Source organism: Mytilus galloprovincialis, chromosome 1, assembly GCF_965363235.1.
Source record: "Mytilus galloprovincialis chromosome 1, xbMytGall1.hap1.1, whole genome shotgun sequence".
Taxonomy (NCBI): domain Eukaryota; kingdom Metazoa; phylum Mollusca; class Bivalvia; order Mytilida; family Mytilidae; genus Mytilus; species Mytilus galloprovincialis.
The window spans coordinates 45,329,496-45,349,220 of record NC_134838.1 but is presented as its reverse complement, the minus strand read 5'-3'; the positions used below and the strand labels follow the sequence as shown (position 1 = coordinate 45,349,220).

Here is a 19,725-nt window from a genome sequence, read left to right as displayed (position 1 = left end):
TTGACGTGTGTAATTCTCATAAATGAATTTTACTAGAGTGACTATTTACTTTTGAATAATTACGTGAACTAGCTAGTTCTTAGGCGAAAAGTGAATATAATGGTTATCAACTTTTCTTTTCAATCATATAATTTCTATAAGCTTGAAGATCTAATTGTATCGCTACATTAGTTTAGTGTAACCTGTTGTTATCAATTGGTATTATTATTATACAGAAAAGAACCCATCCCTTATCAGAGAGAAAGAAGAAAGGGTTACTTATCTAAAAAGTTTTTTTTTAGATTCCCGGCTTAAAAAAAGTTATATTAAATACACGAATAAATAATTAAACTTTGTCTGTGTTAAAATAGAATAACATTTAATCTTCCTACTGGAAATTATTTGTCATCATATTTATTTATTTGTCATTATATTTATAAGTACGTTTCGTGTTATTGCAAGTCTTCAGTTTTTAGGCATGATCAGTTTGGCACGTTTTCCTTATTGTTCGTTGGCTTATTGTTCGCTAGTTTGATGCATCTTGTTGTTCGCTGGCTTATTGTTCGCTAGCTTGATGCATCTTATTGTTCGCTAGCTTGAGTCTGGTATGAAAAGGACATCAACTTACGGTAATACCGCGTTAATCTTATTAGTTGGCGTATTAAATTTACACGCAAATGTGACAACGATGTTGTTACTGGAATGTTTGATACTGTTCAACAGGTTCTGTTGTTGAAGCTGGCATAGTTGCTGAGATGGAAGACAGTGACCGACGCTGGTTCCTTGTCTATTTGACATATATTGTACGCTACTTTCAGTTTGTTTTTCATAAAAAAAAATTATTCTGATCCCCAATTTGTTGAAGAAGAAAATTTCTGGTCAAGCAGATGACAAAAAAATATATTTTGAATGCAGATCCCCCCCCCCCCCCCCCTTTTACCTTATAGATTATATAAATTTTGAAAAAAAAACATTTTGATTGACAGCGTCAAAAAACTTAATAAAATGTGCGACAAACAAAAGTTTGACTCAGAAAAAAAAACCCATACCCCTTGAAATTAAAATAGCCCTCCACAGGGATTGCTGCTCCCCTTAAAACGCCTCTGGATGAACTGATCGAAGAGTTTAACACTGTTTGTTAAACTGTTATACGTAATAGCGAATGTTTAACTTACAATGTAAACGGTAAAAGTAAGCTTTTATACAAATACTTTTACGGGACATTTAAGCTTCCATTAGATCTATAGGAAAACGAAGGCGCTATCTCAAATAAGTAAGGTTTTTCATTTACTTTTAATTCATAAATATTTCCATTGTCATTCGACATATAAAGTTCTGCATACATGTATACAACGACTTCTTAGAACTTGCATGAGAAGTGTCTAATATTTTTTCTTTCTGGTATTTTTATTGATGTGTTGAGAGGATTTTTTTTTTTTTTTTTTTTTTTTAAATTATACATACTTTATTGAAAAAATTTCACATTTGTTAGTTTGATACAGAAAGTACCGGTACATTATCCCGGCCTCGTTAAACATTAGATTGTATAGTTAGAAAAATTGTAAGTAATTGTTAGTACTCAAAATTATAAAATATATATACAGTATATTATTGTGTATCAATTATTTCAATATTGTTCAATAAAGTGAGAATTTTATTTAAGAGAGAATGTGAGAAGAGAAGAGAAAATAAAAATAATTAAAACACAAATGTAAAACAAAAACAAAAAAAAATAAAAACTAGAGAAAAAAATTGAAATAAAAAATAGAAAGTCCTTGAAATTTGGTGAGAGGATTTTGATTAATAATAAATGTATTGACATATCTCCCCTTTTAAAAATAAGTCAGTTTCAGAAGGGAAGTGGAAGCATATAATTGGAAGCATATAATATGTTTCCATTGAAAATTAGGGGGGAGCAAATAAATTAGAATCGAGTTTCCAAAACGTTTCTTGTTCCTGTAAGTTTTTTTTTTTTTTTTGAAGAAAATGTTGCTTTTGAGATCGTTTAAGTTTATAAAATGTGTTGTCCAGAGTAATTTAAAATACCATGTCAAACTTTGTGAATTTTAACGAGAACGAAACCAACTATACTCAAATATAAAATATTAACTATAATACTGTTATACAAATACAAACAAGGTATTTTAAGTAAGATATGAAAACTAGTGATAATCGAAGAATTAAGATTGTCGTCCAATGGCAAATATAACACACAACAGGACAATAAAATGTTATTAAATATCTTTTCAGTAATGCGGGGTTCACACATTGCCGATTATTGCTCCCGTTTGAGATTAGACAGCGATACGACACGAAAAGTGAAAAAGTCGGATTAGTATTCTCAATTATCTGGAATGGCCTATTATTGTCTGAACGCAGTCGTTTTATTTCGTAACAGATTCCTACTGGTCGGGATGGGTCCGAAACAGTCCCGTTATTAATTCTAAATTCGTCAATGAAACCCACGTCCGAGTCCCGACAATTACAGAATACAATACGACTGAGACCAGACAAAGCCGTTTGCAATGCGATAGAGCGGACCGTGATAGGAGATACGTTCTGACAGTACATGTACCTGATCATCTCGAATATGCCGACAGTTTTCGAACGAATAACTTCCGTCAGCGTCAGTTCACTGTCTTGTCACTATCTGATCTCTGTCGGATTACATTCGGTAGAATCGGGACGCAGTCTTGACAGACTCGGTAGAATTTTACCTGGCGAAAGATACAAATCGGATTAGAAGCGGATTTAGAACGGGATTATCGGATAAATTCGCTTGGAAACGGTTGAATATTGACGCTTCCTGAACAATATCTGATATTTGTCGTGATTAAATTATTTTTTTTTACAATTTTAATTAAAGTTTGAATTTTCATCGACGATTCATAGGATCTTGATCAGACTTTTAATAAATTTTAATCAAGAATGGTCCTGTCAAGGACGGCAGTAAAAATCGTGAATGTGTGACCCCAGCTTTTAGGTAACGGTTTATACATTAATTAGGTAATAGTCCATTAGAAAAACAAATAGCCATACCCTAGCTATAATATTACATTGTTTACTATTTAAACTACGTGTTTGCTTTCAGAACTGTCACCGTGGTCATTTCTTTTCATTCGATCAGAATTGTCACTAGGCCAATTCTTATTATTGAATATTCCACCAGATGTTTCACTGGAGCAAATAAATAATTATATATATGTAAAATTTAAATATAACAAGGTTATTAAGAAAATCATACAATTTTCAAAGATTATAAACTGCTGGAGTTTCTCGCTACATTGAAGACCCATTGGTGGCCTTCTGCTGTTGCCTGCTCTATTTGTTGTTGCCCCTTTGACACATTCCCCATTTCCATTCTAAATTTTAAATTATGTAAGAATATTTAATATATATTAAAAACCAATTCTTCAGAGAACAATTGAAGGTCTTTCCACCTCGATAATAAGAATGAAATTTAAAAAACGATGTTAGAAAATGTCACTCCTTGTTGATGTTATTTGGTTCTTCAAACTGATATAAAAAATAAGACTAATAGGTATATGCAGAAGACTTGAAATTATTTTTAGCAAAGGTCAAAATCTAGAATGTCAAATTGACCTTTGACCTTGACCTCAATTTCAAGGTCATAGGTCAGGGATCTCAAATCAAAAGACCCCAGGTCAATCATTTGTATGGTTGTGGAGAAATACTGATTTCAAATACATAAGGGGAGAAAACTCCTATAAGGGTTAACCAAAACACTTCGACTGAAATAGATTGAAGTTGCGCCTTTTTGTAAACAGCAATTTGGCAAACAAATCATATCATTTACTGTAACAGTTTCTTTTGAATAACGATAACAAGCAAAATTCAAAATTTATAACATGACCTTGACCTTTGACCTTGATCTCAATTTCAAGGTCATAGGTCAGTGAACACAAAACGGAAGACCGGAGGTCAATCACTTGTATGGTTGTGGAGAAAAACTGATTTGAAATACATAAGGGGAGAAAACTCCTATAAGGGTTAACCAAAACACTTTGACTGAAATAGGTTGAAGTTGCGCCTTATTGTAAACAGTTATTTAGCAAACACATCATATCATTTACTGTCACAGTTTCTGTGGTATAACGATAACAAGCAAAATTCTAAATTTAGAACATGACCTTGACCTTTGACCTTGACCTCATTTTCCTTCAAATGGACCAAGGACTTCATATCAAAAGACTGTAGGCCTCTACGACTTATAACGTATGAATTGATCCAACAAATCGCCTATCTTAAATTTTCAAAGGGAAATAACTCCCTTAATTAAGATGTCTTCCGATCACTAAAGTCAAAATAATTCAAATCATTCTCAAGAGTAGACGACCAATTTGGTGAAAACAGTTTGCTAAAATCTTTTACGGTTTTAGAGATATAGCGATAACAAGAAAAAGGGGACGCAGGGAGATAACTCCTATAAGAATAAGTGTTCGGTCACACAGGGTGAGTTTCGAAACCCCCATTACTGTACAACATCATTGGCCAAAAAATCCATTCTATATGTTGTAAGACAAAAAAGCATCTCAGACGGCAGAAGAAAAAAAAAAAAATAAAAAAAATAAATAAATAATAATAATCAGAAGAAAAACAAAAGGTCTTTCCACGAAAAGTGGAAACACCTAATAATAGATAATTTATAAGACTAGTTAATATGCCTGTAAGGTTCTCATTGGTAACTCATTATGTACATTTTGTGTACTTGATATAAAACTTTAGTTTGTTTAGTTTGATATTTATACTGTAAAAATTTTATGATATTTGACTCTGAGTCTTGCTTTCGTATAACTTTTGTATGTCTGTGTAAAAATCTATTGTTAGTATCTCTATAAGGTTCATTTTTGCAAATTTGAAGGTAAAAGTCCAATATTATTAATGATATTGTTGTAAAATATAACAAACAATTTTATTTTGCTGAATAGAAAAAAAAAGAGAGCAAATAATTACTTTATATTACATAATTGTAGTTTCTACTCAGGCTTAGTATAAAAATAAAATGGTTGTCAGTTTGATATATTTCTCCACTTAATAATAATATGTACAATTTGTTCCCGGTAAATTTTATTGGCTTTTTAGAAGAATTGATCATACACATATCAATAATACAAAATCGAACAAGTAGTACATGTATAAACCCAATTTTTCAACTTTAAAGTAAACATCATGATAATACAATCATAACGGAATAGTTAAATTTAAAAATGTATTGATTCGTCTGTTTATGTACATGTTGTGTACAAGTTATCATTGTGGACAAAATAATTGTACAAACTAAAATTTGTATTTTGACTTTGTACAAATTGTATTTTGCACCAAAAAGTACTTGTACAAATAACAATTTGACTTTAATTCACTTAAAACTTGTATAATATTTTTTTTATGAAAAACATTTATACATGCTACCAGGAACATAGATATAGATGTTACATAGTTTTTATTCAATAGCCATTCAATAAACCTTTACATACAAAATACAAAATTAATTAGAAGGAGACAGGTAAAGAAATTGATACAATCATGTCCATGTTTGCCATTTAATTCTGATACTAGTATAACAAGCGACATATAATGTATTAATGTCACGGAATATAAATTACATCATAATATAAGTTCCAAAAGGAAAAAATATTCTGAAATAACAGATATCGGTCAAAGTGGCAATTCTTATAGTATGATAGAAATTTTGCTCCAGTGATTTATCTGATAGAATTTTCAATGATAAAAATTAACAAGAGACAATTCTGATAGTATAATAGAAATTGGCCCCAAGGACAATTTTAATAGTATAATAGACATTGGCCCAAGTGACTATTCTTGCAGTATTATAGAAATTTTGCTCCAGTGAAAAATCTGGTGGAATATTCAATAATAAGAATTGCCCCCAGTGACAATTCTGATAGAATGAAAAGAAATGACCACGATGACAGTTCTGATCGTATGATAACAATTGCTCCAGTGACTATTTTGATTTGTATGGTACTAATTTATAATTGTCACCAGTGGCAATGTTGATAGTGTATAATAGATATTGGGATAGTGACATTCTCAAAAAACAAAGTCAAAATACAAATATAATTTGCACAATTTTTTTGTACTAATTATGATTTGTACAAAATGATTACTTGTACACAACATATGTAGTCATGTTGCTCTGGGCTAATTCTATTTGAAAACAAACCCGGAAACCCCATCAAAGATATATGATGAAATCCTTTACCCTAATAATAATAGGTAGGATTTCCAATGATACAACTATCCATAAGATGTAGGATTCCCAATTAGACAAATATCCACCAGAGGTAGGATTCCCAATTATACAAATGTCAACCAGAAGTAAGATTCTCATGATACAAATATCCACCAGAGGTAGGATTTCCCATGATACAAAAATCCATCAGAAGTAGGATTCCCAATTATACAAATATCCACCAGAAGTAGGATTCCCTATGATACAAATATTCACCAGAGGTAGGATTTCCAATGATACAAATATCCACCCTAATTCCTAAACTGTTGGGACCAAACCTCCCAAAATCAATGCCAACCTTCCTTTTGTGGTTATTAACCTTGTGTTTAAATGTCATAGATTTCTGTTCACTTATACTAAAGTCATTGTGCGAAAACCAAGAAAATGCTTATTTGGGCCCTTTTTAGCCCCTTATTCCTAAACTGTTCGTAATCAAACTCCCAAAATAAATCCAAACCTCCCTTTCGTGGTCATAAAACTTTTGTTAAAATTCCATAGATTTCTATTCATTTTCACTAAAGTTATTGTGCGAAAAACCAAGAAAAATGCTTATTTCTGCCCTTTTAGGGCCCCTAATTCCTTAACTGTTCGGACCAAAACTCCAAAAATCAATCATAACCTTCCTATTGTGGCCTGTTTGGGCTTTGTATCGAGTGAAAGAGTTGATCCCTTTTCAAATAATCTTTTTAGTGTCTTCTTATGTTGTGCAGTTAAACCAATGTCCAAGCTAAAAACGAGGAATGGACACCCGCAAACATGTAAAACCCACCACATTCTGTCCTCATTCAGGAGCCTGTAATTCAATAGTAGTCGTTTGTTGATGTATATCATATTTGTCTTTCGTTCATTGTTTTGTAGAGGATTCAGATCGTAAGTTTATACAATTGAAATGTTTTACATTGTTTTTAATAGCATGCTATGTGTACTAGGTTTCACTCATTGCTGAAGGACGTGTTGTACCCTATAGTTTCTAACGTCGACGTCATTTAGTCTCTAGCATAGAATTTTCTCTTTGGCAATCATATAACAGCTTCTTATAAATAATAAAGAATCCGTTTACTTTAACTCAGTATGCCTAAAAAGAAACGACTGCATAGTTTGTACTTATATAAAATGTCATAAACGCATTGAATCCGGAAGCAGACATAGAACTTCAGTCGATATTGCATATTTACACAAAAAGTCGTTCACATAAAATCTTTTTCGTGTAGCTTTCCCAGATTTCTTTCAACTCACAGGACGAGGTGCATGATCTATAAAATATTGATGTTAAAATTTTACTGAACAAGCAAAATTATTCTGCAAGAATAAAGAATAATGAAATGTTATGCACAGTACTAGGAACAGTTAACTTCCTATAGCAATAAGGCCAAATATGTTGCAAGCTTTGTTTCGCTTCCTGCTAGTTGTATTCTCATGGGTTAAGGCCAATTATAGATGTGATTGTATATGTCGTGAATGTCAAAATATCAATGAAGACGAAATAAAAAGAAAAAGAAAAGGTTAGCGTTGATAAAAAAAAAAACGCAAAACTTGAAAACGTACCCAAGGAAAGGCTAGATAAAAAGAATGCAAACTTGTTTTTTAGAGAAACAAAGATGAAACAAAATAGAGAACCAAAATATCAATAAATGGTATCGAAATTGAAAAGAATGATGAAATGAAAGAAACAAAAAAAAAAGCAGCACAAAAATATATCAATGTCAATATTAATGTCGATGAAAACAAACCAGAAAAGAGGAAAAAAGTAAAAGTAATAGCAAAAATTTGTCATATAGTGTTGTAATTATAAAGAACTAGAAAAGGGTGTGTAATTTATTATAATCTGTCTTAGTTATAAAACTATCTTATTATTATTTAAACACTGCTCTTAACTTCTATTGCCCCGTTATAGCGGGGAGGGTAATAGGTGTTACCCATGCCCGTCTGCCCGTCCCGAACATCCCCAAAATTCGTTTCCGTTCTCTTAACTTTAGTTTGCCTCAACCAGGTACTATTAAACTTATACACAATGCATATTATCACAAAAAACAGTTCAAGTGCGGAAATGGTTATCTTCATTGTTACCGTTCATGAATTATGCCCCTTTATTAACATAAAAATTGCCGCATTTTTCGTTCCCGTTCTCTGACTTTTAAAGTTAAGTAGTTTGCCTCAACCAAGTTGTATAAATTTATACACATTTGCATATCACAACAACACACAGATCAAGTGAGAAAATGTATATGATAATCGTCACTTTTACTGTAAATGAGATGAGTTATGCCCGTATCAACAACAGTTTCCTGCTTAGCAAAAAAGGGGGGTGTCATGAAAAGCTTTACTTTTAAAGTTGATAAAGTTAGAGATAACTCGAGTAACAACACAGTTTCCTGCTCAGCAAGGGGACGTCATAAATAGCTTTACTTTTAAAATTGATAAAGTTAGAGATAACTCGAGTAACAACAACAGTATCCTACTTTAGAATACATCATACTTTAAACGTACTGGTACTTTAATTTTAAAATAAAGCCAAATGACGAGGAAAGCGACAACTGTAACGCCATCGACCCGCCTTCAACCATGAGCAAAAAAACAGCAAAGTTAAGTACAAATGTAGAAAGGCCCCTGAAATGACAAATGTAAAACAATTCAAAAGAGACAATTGACGATACGATTTATTATATACAAAATAGTAAATGCTTACAATTATTTTTCTAAATATACCGAAATACAGCTGCGTATAAATGTTCGTATATAAAAACAAAAACAAAAACAAAAAAACCAACAACATATAGTCCTTTTACGATTTTTTTTAAGATCGAAGAAATTTTTCTCTCGCGCGCAAATGGTACCTCGAAGTACAAAAATTAAAATCAGGCAAAATAGATGTGTGAAAATTTTTCTTTTTCTGCTGAATTTATTAAATAACAATAAATGAATATTTATATATATATTAATTAATAAGGACTCGTGTGGCGTTCGTCATCACATAAACTCATATTCCTTTATCATTTCTCTTTTTAAGTTCCTATCGAAGGGCGCTTTTTTCCAAGCACTCCGGCTTCCTCCACCAATAAAAACTAGCCGCCACGAAATAGCCTAAATATGGCGCTTAAAAGTGGTGTTAAAACACAAACAATCAATAAATCATTACACTTATATATAAGATTGGAAATTTAGACAAGGAGGTATTAATGAATGTTTTTTTTTCTTGTAAGATATGAAAATAAATCTGCGCATGTTCGGCGGCAAAACACGCGTGCCTAAAAACGATGGATGGGACCAGAACATTAATAAAATTAACGGTACCAATTTTCTTGCACCAGATGCGCATTTCGACAATACGTGTCTCTTCAGTGATGCTCGTGGCCAAAATATTTGAAATCCAAAGCTTATATAAAAGATGAAGAGCTATAATCCAAAAGGTACAAAAAGTGTAGCCAAATCCGTGAAAATAATCAAAGCTTTGCATGAGGGAGATACATTCCTTAATTTATAATAATTTCTATCATTTTGTAACAGCAAATTTTTATAACATAAAAAATCCGTATTTTCATGCCAGTACCGAAGTACTGGCTACTGGGCTGGTGATACCCTCGGGGACTAATAGTCAACCAGCAGAGGCATCGACCCAGTGGTAGTAATAAAATTAACGGTACCAATATTGGGATCATTCTTCAGAATCAGTAAATTATATTTCTTTGCTGAAAATTCTGATCTTCAAATGCATTGATTTTTTTTATATAAATAGATAAACAATAAAAATTTAAAAAAAAAAAAACACTATATATATATAGTAGATAGCAACCAAAAACAACAGTTATCAAACTAACACAGAATGTGGTGGATCAGGTACATTCAGAATGCAAAGTACTAGATATACCCATCTTCCAGTGGCGCTTAATAGTGTACACTTTTATTGTTTCAACACTTATATCTATGAAAACCAAGCTTCTCATATTATTTTGAACTTATACTAATAATTTACAATTCTGACATTTTTGGTCATTTTTGACTTAAATTCATTATGTTTAATTATTCATTTTATATTTGGGTTTCTATTTACATTTCTTATCCATAACTTTTAATTGACATGTCGTATTTGATAATTTCAAATCAAACTGGTGTACAAGAGTTGCTGCATAGGCAGAGGGAAGTAAATAGAGGACTTACAAAGTGTTTAAAAATAACTATTGTACTGAAAATTATTTGCAAAATAATATGTCATTAAAAAACGGAAGTTCATTCGCTAAATTTAGATGTGGGGAAGCTCCACTAAAAATAGAAACTGGAAGATATGAAAGAAAAGAAGTCCATGAGAGGACATGTTTTAACTGTAGCTCTTTTGTTGAAGATGAACTGCACGTAATTTTAAAATGCCCATTGTATATGGATCTATTAAGACAAATCATGATACATGAAGCTTTGCATTTTAACGAACGTTTTAACCTTTTAATTTTATCAGGAATAAAAAAACATTTTTTTATTTAGTAACGACAATGTTCCTGCTATAGTTGCCAAAACCTGCAACAATATTTTATTAAGAAGAAATAGTATTTTATTTCACTAGTTCTTACAGAAACAAATGTTTTACTATCATGTAGTAAATGTATATTGTGAATTTTAATTATAATTGTGTAAAAATATGTTTATATTTATATAATATATCTTAAAAGTCTCTCATAAATCTTTTTAAGATTGGTGTATGTAACAGTAAATTTGGTCCGGTAGTAAAATGTGTCCGCCAGACATTTTTTTCCTAGTTAATCAAGTCCATGTCCATGATTTTACTAGGAAAAGAAGTCCTAGGACAAATGTTCCTAGGAAAATAAGTCCATAGACTTGTTTTTCTATAAGTTTTCCTGTTTATTAAAATCATTCAAAATGGAAAAAAAAATCTTATTAAGATTGGAAAGTGTCATTATGTTTCCTATTAAAATAAAGGACATGTAAGTTATTGCCTAGACATGTTAATGACATGGACATGATCATTCGAAAATTTATCTGGGAAATATTGATATACAATTGTAAAACAAAATAAACATAACAGTTTAATTAACCTTTTAAAATAAATAGCATGGACATTTTTATGGAATATCAATGACATGGACATTATTTCCTAGGAAAAATAGTCTGGGGACAAAAATCCGGTCAAATGTTAATGCACAACTCTTTACCAATATTAAAACATGAATATTGAGTTTCCATTCTTTTAAAATAAAGAACATGGACAATTTAACCTATGAAATTTAATGACATGGACATGGATTTCCTAGGAAAAATAGTCTGGGGACAAAAATTATATTAAATGTGAATGCACAACTCTTTACCAATATTAAAACCAATATTACAACATGAATAGTGACTTTCCATTGTTTACCTAGGAATTTTGATAACATGGACATGATTTCCTAGGAAAAGTTGTCTGGGGACAGGACATATATTTAATAAAAAAAAAATAATATTTCCATTCTTCTTTTAAAATTAAGAGCATGGACGTTTTTACCTAGGAATATTTATGACATGGATTTGATTTCCTAGGAAAATTAGTCCTGAGACATTAATTTTATCAAGAACATAAATATGCAACTCTTAAAACAACATTTAAACATCACATTTAAATTTCTATTGTTTAAATGTAATTTAATTTATTATAGGATTTTATAGGACACGATTTCCAAGGAAAATTGGTCTGGGGACGTAGATTACTAACATACTAGGACTAAATATACTAGTAAAATTTGTAACCATGGACTTTTTTTACTAGTAATATTTGTCCGCCCAGACATATTTTACCAGGACAAATTTATCACTTACACATGTATATGCAATGCAAATGTTTTAATGTTTTAAATCTATGTATGTGAATATCATTTTATGTTTGTATGTGGTGAGACTATAATAAAATATTGAATCTGAACATGTTTAATTCTCAGTTTGGACATTGAGTGACTTGTCTTAATCTGTAACCTAATTAGTGACCATTAACGTTATTCATAATCTATGTTCTTAATTGTCATAATTAGATTATCATTTCATATTTCTTCTACTAAGTTCTAAAAACAAATAATCCTTAACAGTGAACAATATTACTCAAATTAATTGTTATTTGTTGTATGTATTCTTATCATTTCAATTGTGTATAAGTACTTGTTTCTAATTTTAATAAGCAAGATTTGGACTCGGGACTTTACACTGAACACAGTCTATTTGTCATAAAAGTATTCCACGCTGAATTATTGTATTATTCATCGCTAGTCCAAGAGACTCAGTGGTAAGTATTCACCAGATTTTCAGTCCCAGAGTTGAAATTGCTATTCAGAGCTATCGTTCGTTGTGTGATCGGGTGCATCACACAGTTTCAGTAACAAGAGGTCATTCAGTCAGGCTCTTTTGCGGATTACTCTCCGGATATTTTAATTGAAACTAAATTTGGTCATAAAAGTGGAGCTTCTACATGTGTTTGTAAAGAAATAAGGCCATAAATTAAAACAATAGCACTATTTTATTCATTAATGGTTAATGTACGTCAAGTATTTTTTTATTTGATTTGATTTAATACAATTTCTTTTATTCTTTTTCTTAAATCATTTTCTTGAATGAAATATTCGTAAACCTTCATTCAGTTTTATTTACCATGTACATTGTACTTAATTGATACAAATATTCTATTTCAAATCAAATTGTTGTTTATCTATAAGTTTGAATATATTGAATTCAATTCATTTCAAATCTTTATTGCCATTTGTAATTTTGAAATAAACAATAGTCATTTGGGACATATACAAAAGTAAAACAATATAACTGAAATTAAACCATAATACATCTATATACATGTAATCATTTAATAACAATACATAGTTCAGTGCCCCTTGTCCTCAGTTCTGATGACACATGTAGGACCTCAATTTATTTTATATACTTTTTACCTTTTTCTCCATCAGACCATTTTTTATTTCCAAATTATCAACAAAAAAGGGTTCTCAGTTCCATATTTAATTCTCAATCTAATGAAAACATTTTTAATATTTGTTCTACTATATTATTTGTTAATTCATTTTTACCTTTTCAATTGGCTCTGTCATGTTTATTATTATAAAGGTTAAACTACCCAACTCGTTATGCTGTTCGGAACATGCTTTATGCTCAGTTACAATTTAGGTTCAAATATTTAAACAACGTATTGTGCCGAAATATAAACAAATTGTTAGCTTACATGTTAACAAATTAAACCATTTTAATCCTAGCATTGTCTATTTCTTACTATCATATACTATATGTTTTTAATTGTATTATATTTTTACATGTTTATAGTATTCAGAACGTGACACATTTCATTAATACATGTAATAATTGAAATCAAGTAAGATTACATAATTTGTTTTTATTGCGTAAACCCCTGAGGGTTTACGCAGTATATATTGGACGATGTCCGTAGTCTTTCGGAACACCGGATGTTATTCGGAATACGTCTGTTCTTTCCATGCCCACCTTGCATATACATGCGCAATAGCTTATTAATTGACCTGTTGAATAAGCATTAGCATCTTAAAGTTGCTATAGAGATATGTTACATAGGATGCATAATTTATTATGACGCAAGCTACTTTAATTAGCATTTGAATACTTCCTTGCATGCAATTACAAGCTGCTAATATTTACTTTCAATATATGCGTAGTTATTTTAATAAGAGTCAAACGTTGAAACCAGCTGTGTTTAGATATGAGATGAGATTTCATGCAAAACAATACGATTAATATTCGAAACGAGATTTGTTAACTAAAATCTATAAAAGAAGTATTACTATTATTTTATTTACAATTATGAGTCTAGGGGATATGTACATGATGAACAAAACAGGCTAATTTTTTTTCTATTCTGAAATATAAAGGAATTCTTTCTTGCACTTTCTTGAAATTTTACGTCTAGGATAGACTAAGGGCGTGAATACATAATCTAAAATACGTCCTCGAATAGATGTAAAAAACGAAGATTTTTCGAAAAAAAATATTGTTTATTGAAAATAACGTTAAAATTAATTATGAAAGTATATTTTCGTTTTTATTTTCATCAAAATTGCAAATTTAAAGTTGTTTTCTTTGTTTGAATATTGCAATGTTATTTACTTTTTATTAAAACAAGGAGGTCACATAACCTCTGGATCCTTTTCGTCTGTGTGTGACTGATATTCAATATGAAGAAAAAAAAACCTAAAACTGAAATCTGAATCTAAAATATATTTAAAAAAAATACATTTGACCATGCAGATGTAAGAAATAGTACTTCAAGCAATGAAACAACGAATCAAATGTGCCACTTTAATTACGGCTGATTACCTTAAAATTAATCATGCATGCAATTTTAGCAGACTTAACAGAGTCGGCGATAAGATATCAAATATAAAAAAGAAGATGTGGTATGATGTCAATGAGACAACTATCTACAAGTCCGTATACGTTAGTTGCACGCCAGAGGAATGCTTAAGCAAGCGTTAAACGCGCGTTGCATAAGTTTGAAATACGTCGAAATGCAAAGTATACGCTTGGTGAACGCTTTTACTCCAGGAAATTCTTATGGAGCATAAAATTTCATTCAGCTCAAGCGTGTGTCAAACGTATACCTGTACGATACACGCACGTAATATACAGGTCTTTACGCCAATGTGTGACGCCGGAATTAGTTTTGGAGTGTCTGGGACGTTAAACTATGGAGTGTTTGTTTTATACCGGCGTCACACATTACTAATGCCGGCGTCACACATTGGCGTATAGATTGGGGATCCCGCTAACATGTTTAACCCCGCCACATTATTTATGAATGTGCCTGTCCCAAGTCAGGAGCCTGTAATTCAGTGGTTGTCGTTTGTTCATGTGTGACATATTTGTTTTTCGTTCATTCTTTTATATAAATAAGACCGTTAGTTTTCTCGTTTGAATTGTTTTACATTGTCATATCGGGGCTTTTTATAGCTGACTATGCGGTATGGGCTTTGCTCATTGTTAAAGGCCGTGCGGTGACTTATAGTTGTTAATGTCTGTGTCATTTTGGTCTCTTGTTGACAGTTGTCTCATTGGCAATCATACCCGACTTCTGTTTTATAGTTGCATAAGTTTGAAGTACGTCGAAATACAAAGGTATACGCTTGGTGAACGCTACAACTCGAGGAAATTTTTATGCAGCATAAAAAATTTCATCCAGCTCAAGCGTGTGTCTAGCGTATAACTATACGCTACACGCACGTTGTACATACTCTACAAGCGCGTTTGACGCGCTACAGATAAGTTTGCGACACGTTTAGGGCACGTTGTATGCGCTTTGAGATCGTTCGACTTTAACTATAACGTATGCGGGTGTGTAACAAACACCCCATAATAGAACGTCCAAGATACGACCGGGACGCGTCTCAAATACGTTCAAGAAACTTTTTTGCTTCGTAGTGTGCATTCCATTTACGTTTAGACAAATGCAAGGCATACGCAACCATACGTTTCTTGAACGCCCGATACACGCTTAGGTACGCTTCTCGTACGCCCAATACACGTTTAAAGCTCGTTGTGCACAAGTTACAGATATGATTGACAGGTTGAATGCATCTAAAATTACAAAGATTTTTTAACACGCCCGGCGTACGTCTGAGCTATATGCTGATGTGTGACGCCGGTATAAAACAAACACCCCATAGTTTCACGTCCCAGACACTCCAAAAGCACGGATTATCGTTCCATGCGACCGGGACGCGTCTCAAATACGTTCAATAGACTTTTTTCCTTCGTAGCCTACATTCCATCTACGTTAGACAAACGCTAGACATACGCCAACATACGTCACCTGAACGCCCGATAAATGCTGAGGTATGCTTCTCGCACGCCCAATAACGCTTTAAGCTCGATGTGCATACGATACAGATATGATTTACAGGTTGAATGCATCCAAAATTACTAGCGTATATGGTAGCGTGCATGATTTTTTACCACGGCCGACGTACGTCGGAGCTACACGCTGATGTGTGACGCCGTTATTACATTGAGTAAACAATCAATGTCAGTTTCTAATTCTTATGTACAACACAAGTAATATAAAACAATACATCTTTATTAAACAATTATCTAATATATAATGCCAAACAAGCATTTGGGTTTACGATTGCATTTCTTTTTTTAAAGAAAGCAACTTGTTAATATTTATATCGTTTCTATGCAAATGGTCAGTTGGATACCAGCGGTCAAGCTGTACGGATACCGTGAAATTACTGTGACATTCGTTGTATTTAGTATAGAACATTTATTGGAAATATCATTTGTTTTATCTTTTCGGAATATTTACCGTTGAACTTTTATTGTAAGTGTTTTGCACTATTGTAAAGTTATATATAAACCATGGTTAAGCTTAACTTAGTTTTGTTGACTGTAGACTAGCCAGTGAATTACCCCCACCTACTTCTTAATATAACAGGAACAACGAAAACCCCTGTTACACCGAACTCAATTCCGATAATTCTTTTCAATTGTGTAATTGTATGAAAATTAAAAATGCAACTCGAATATTCACAGTAGACAATTTTTATTTTTAATCTGTTTTGGTTTTCACATCCATGAACAAATCGTTGTGCATTTGGCTTGCCGATAATTTTTTTTTAGTTTAGTTGCAATTGATGACGTTTTTTTCCAAAAACCATTTTCTTCCCTAAAATAAGTATCGTATGTTTTTTTCTTGATATAACATATACATGTACATATTAATACAAATTATAATAATTTTAGTATGTTCTTCTTTTATTTTTCTTTACAGGTATTATCACTCATGAAGAAATATGCAAAGGATATTTGGACGTAACGTTTCTTTCTGTGTTATGTTATGCTGTCTGTTTATTTCTTTCGTATGTGTGGACCATTTCTATCCGACTATGAGAATAAGTAAGAACATTCAAAAAATCTTTTACGATAGTGTAACTGAAAAAGCAATTGAAAAATATTTTACAGTTTCGACAAATTCGAAAAATACGCTTGTAAGTTTGAATGAACCAAACAGCCACAATACAGCCAAAAATATTTCAATACTTTCCCAAAAAGCTGTTGCACGACTAACAAAACAAGAACTACAGCAGATTAAAGGATATGGTACCTCTTCTCCTATAGTTGTAAAAAAATACAAACTGGTATTCTTCTGGAACGAAAAGGCTGGCTGCACGTATTGGAAAAGACTGCTTCAGTTTATACAGGGAGTAAAAAATAAAGAGTTGCATGTTCCCGGACGTAATGGACTAACTCATCTTACACAGTTTAAAGATAGTGAAATAACAGAGATGATGTTTGACAACTCATGGACAAAAGCAGTATTTGTGAGAGAACCGAGGGAGAGAGTATTGTCTGCTTTCTTAGAGAAGGGATTAAACCCCGCCCGAATGAGGGACATGTGTCGAAGGCCCGCCGTTAAATCCCTTTTAGAATTCATAACGCTCATAAAAACATGTAAAGACGTTCACTGGAGTTCGCAGGTAAAGTTACCAAGATATTTATATAAATATACATGGATTGGTAAAATGCCAGACATAAATTCATATACTGAAAAACTTTTAACAAAAATCGGAGCTTGGAATGATGCTGTTAACAACTATCTACATTCAAAAGAACAGTTTGAGAAAACAAGACCCCATGCTACAAGCGCCAATGAGAAACTGTTACAATATTACAATGATACCAAGTCTCAAGACATAATTTTTAAAATGTATGCTGCTGATTATGATGTGTTTAAGTTTGATAAGAAATACTTCAATTAAACAAATTATTCACTACTGATAATTAATTTTCATTCTTCTTTTCTTCAATATGTTTTATCATGAAAGTAGGAGACAAAACACACTACTGTTAGCTCTGCCATACGATACGGTATTTCAGATGCCGGTATCATGAAGCATCTTCGTAAGATCATCTTATGATAAGAGTGTATCTTGAAGTAATCCTAGAATGATTATCAACCCATGTTGCACTCGAAACACTAAGATTACTCCTTATTCTTCTCCGAAAGTTCTCTTAATTTTAATCTTATCAACTGGGTATATCTAATGTTGACAATCAATTTATTAAAAAGATCGTCTTCGCACATTTTAAGTGTATCTGCATCCTTTTTTTGGCCAGGGACACCCCTATCCCTGTCTTAGTAAATAAAATGTCTCGTGCAGTATTGAATAGAATGGAATATCCAAAAGCATCTTCAGAGATCGAACAAATCCATTGAATTTCATAGACGATCGTAGGAATGTTCGTGATTACAGAACTAGAAAATGTTCGGATTAACATCAACTTGTTCTGCTGAAATAGCTGTCATCATGGTTTCCAATTTATCTGTGTTGTCATGAGAAGGGGGCAGGACCTTTTTCGGGACGTCGGAATCGGTGTTTTTAAGCTCGGGATTTCGGTATTGATGCTTTCGGGATCCGGGAATTCTTTTTTTGAATTTCGAGATGTCGGGATGTCGGGATTTGAATTTCTTTAAATTCAGGACATCGGGATTTCATGTTTTTAAGCCCGGGATTTTGGGATCAGGACCCCTCCGATCCCCCCTCTCATGGGGATTCCTTATAACATAAGAAAATGTGGTATGATTACCAAAGTTCAAATAAAGTGGATGTTAGCAATTGTAGACGACCATATGACCTTCAACAATGAGGCGTGCAAAATATCAAACAATTCAAGTGTGAAATCAACAACTTTAGTGTAATGAAGTCATCAACAGTCAGAGACAAACATGAACTTAGGCAATGCAAAAATATGTCGACAGACTGAAAATGCAATTGGGTATTACTAGAATATTGATTATAATTTTAATTTACTGATAACAACAAAAAATATGTATACCAATACAATGATAAAAGAATATTCAAAGATATAATTGCAGTTTTGAAATGGTAAGAATGGTTTTAGAATAAGTTAATTTAAAGGATTAATAACCGTGAAAGTTTGATGTCTTATTATCTTTTCACAAATTTTTCTGCGAATATAGAAAAATCCTTGAAAACTAAATCTCTGTATCTATTGAAGTGTTTAGTAATGGTTTTAAATTACTTGTAATAACGAAATCCATGACTTCATAATTAACCAGTAAGACCTAAATTACGTTCATTAAAATTCAAAACGTAACAACAGACAAGAGCATACAGAACGAAACGGAATATAATTTATAAACAAAGAAAGTATGACCCGAAAACTTCGTTCAAAAGTTACTATTGATTTTATATCTTTAATATTTCATGATTGATCTGACCATTTCGATTCCTTTATTATAAATCTTAATTATTCACAAGTTACATGTCACTACGCTTAACTATAATCCTTTTATTTACATCAATTATTAAAGATTTATATCCGCCTTTATGTTCAAACATTTGCAACAAAGAATTAAGATAATCACAAGCGCAGTAGTCAGCACCTTTTGTGCTGACATGAATTATCATTGATATTGTTATATTTATAAATTAACTGTTTACAAAATT

General features: G+C 31.9%; 1 long non-coding RNA gene across 1 annotated transcript; it reads left to right on the top strand.

Moving 5' to 3' along the window:
• Window positions 1–1,134: 1,134 nt before the first annotated feature.
• On the top strand, window positions 1,135–18,034 carry LOC143079214 (uncharacterized). Its single transcript, XR_012979366.1, has 2 exons — window positions 1,135–1,252; window positions 17,025–18,034. It is a non-coding gene; the product is annotated as an uncharacterized LOC143079214 (long non-coding RNA).
• Window positions 18,035–19,725: the final 1,691 nt, after the last annotated feature.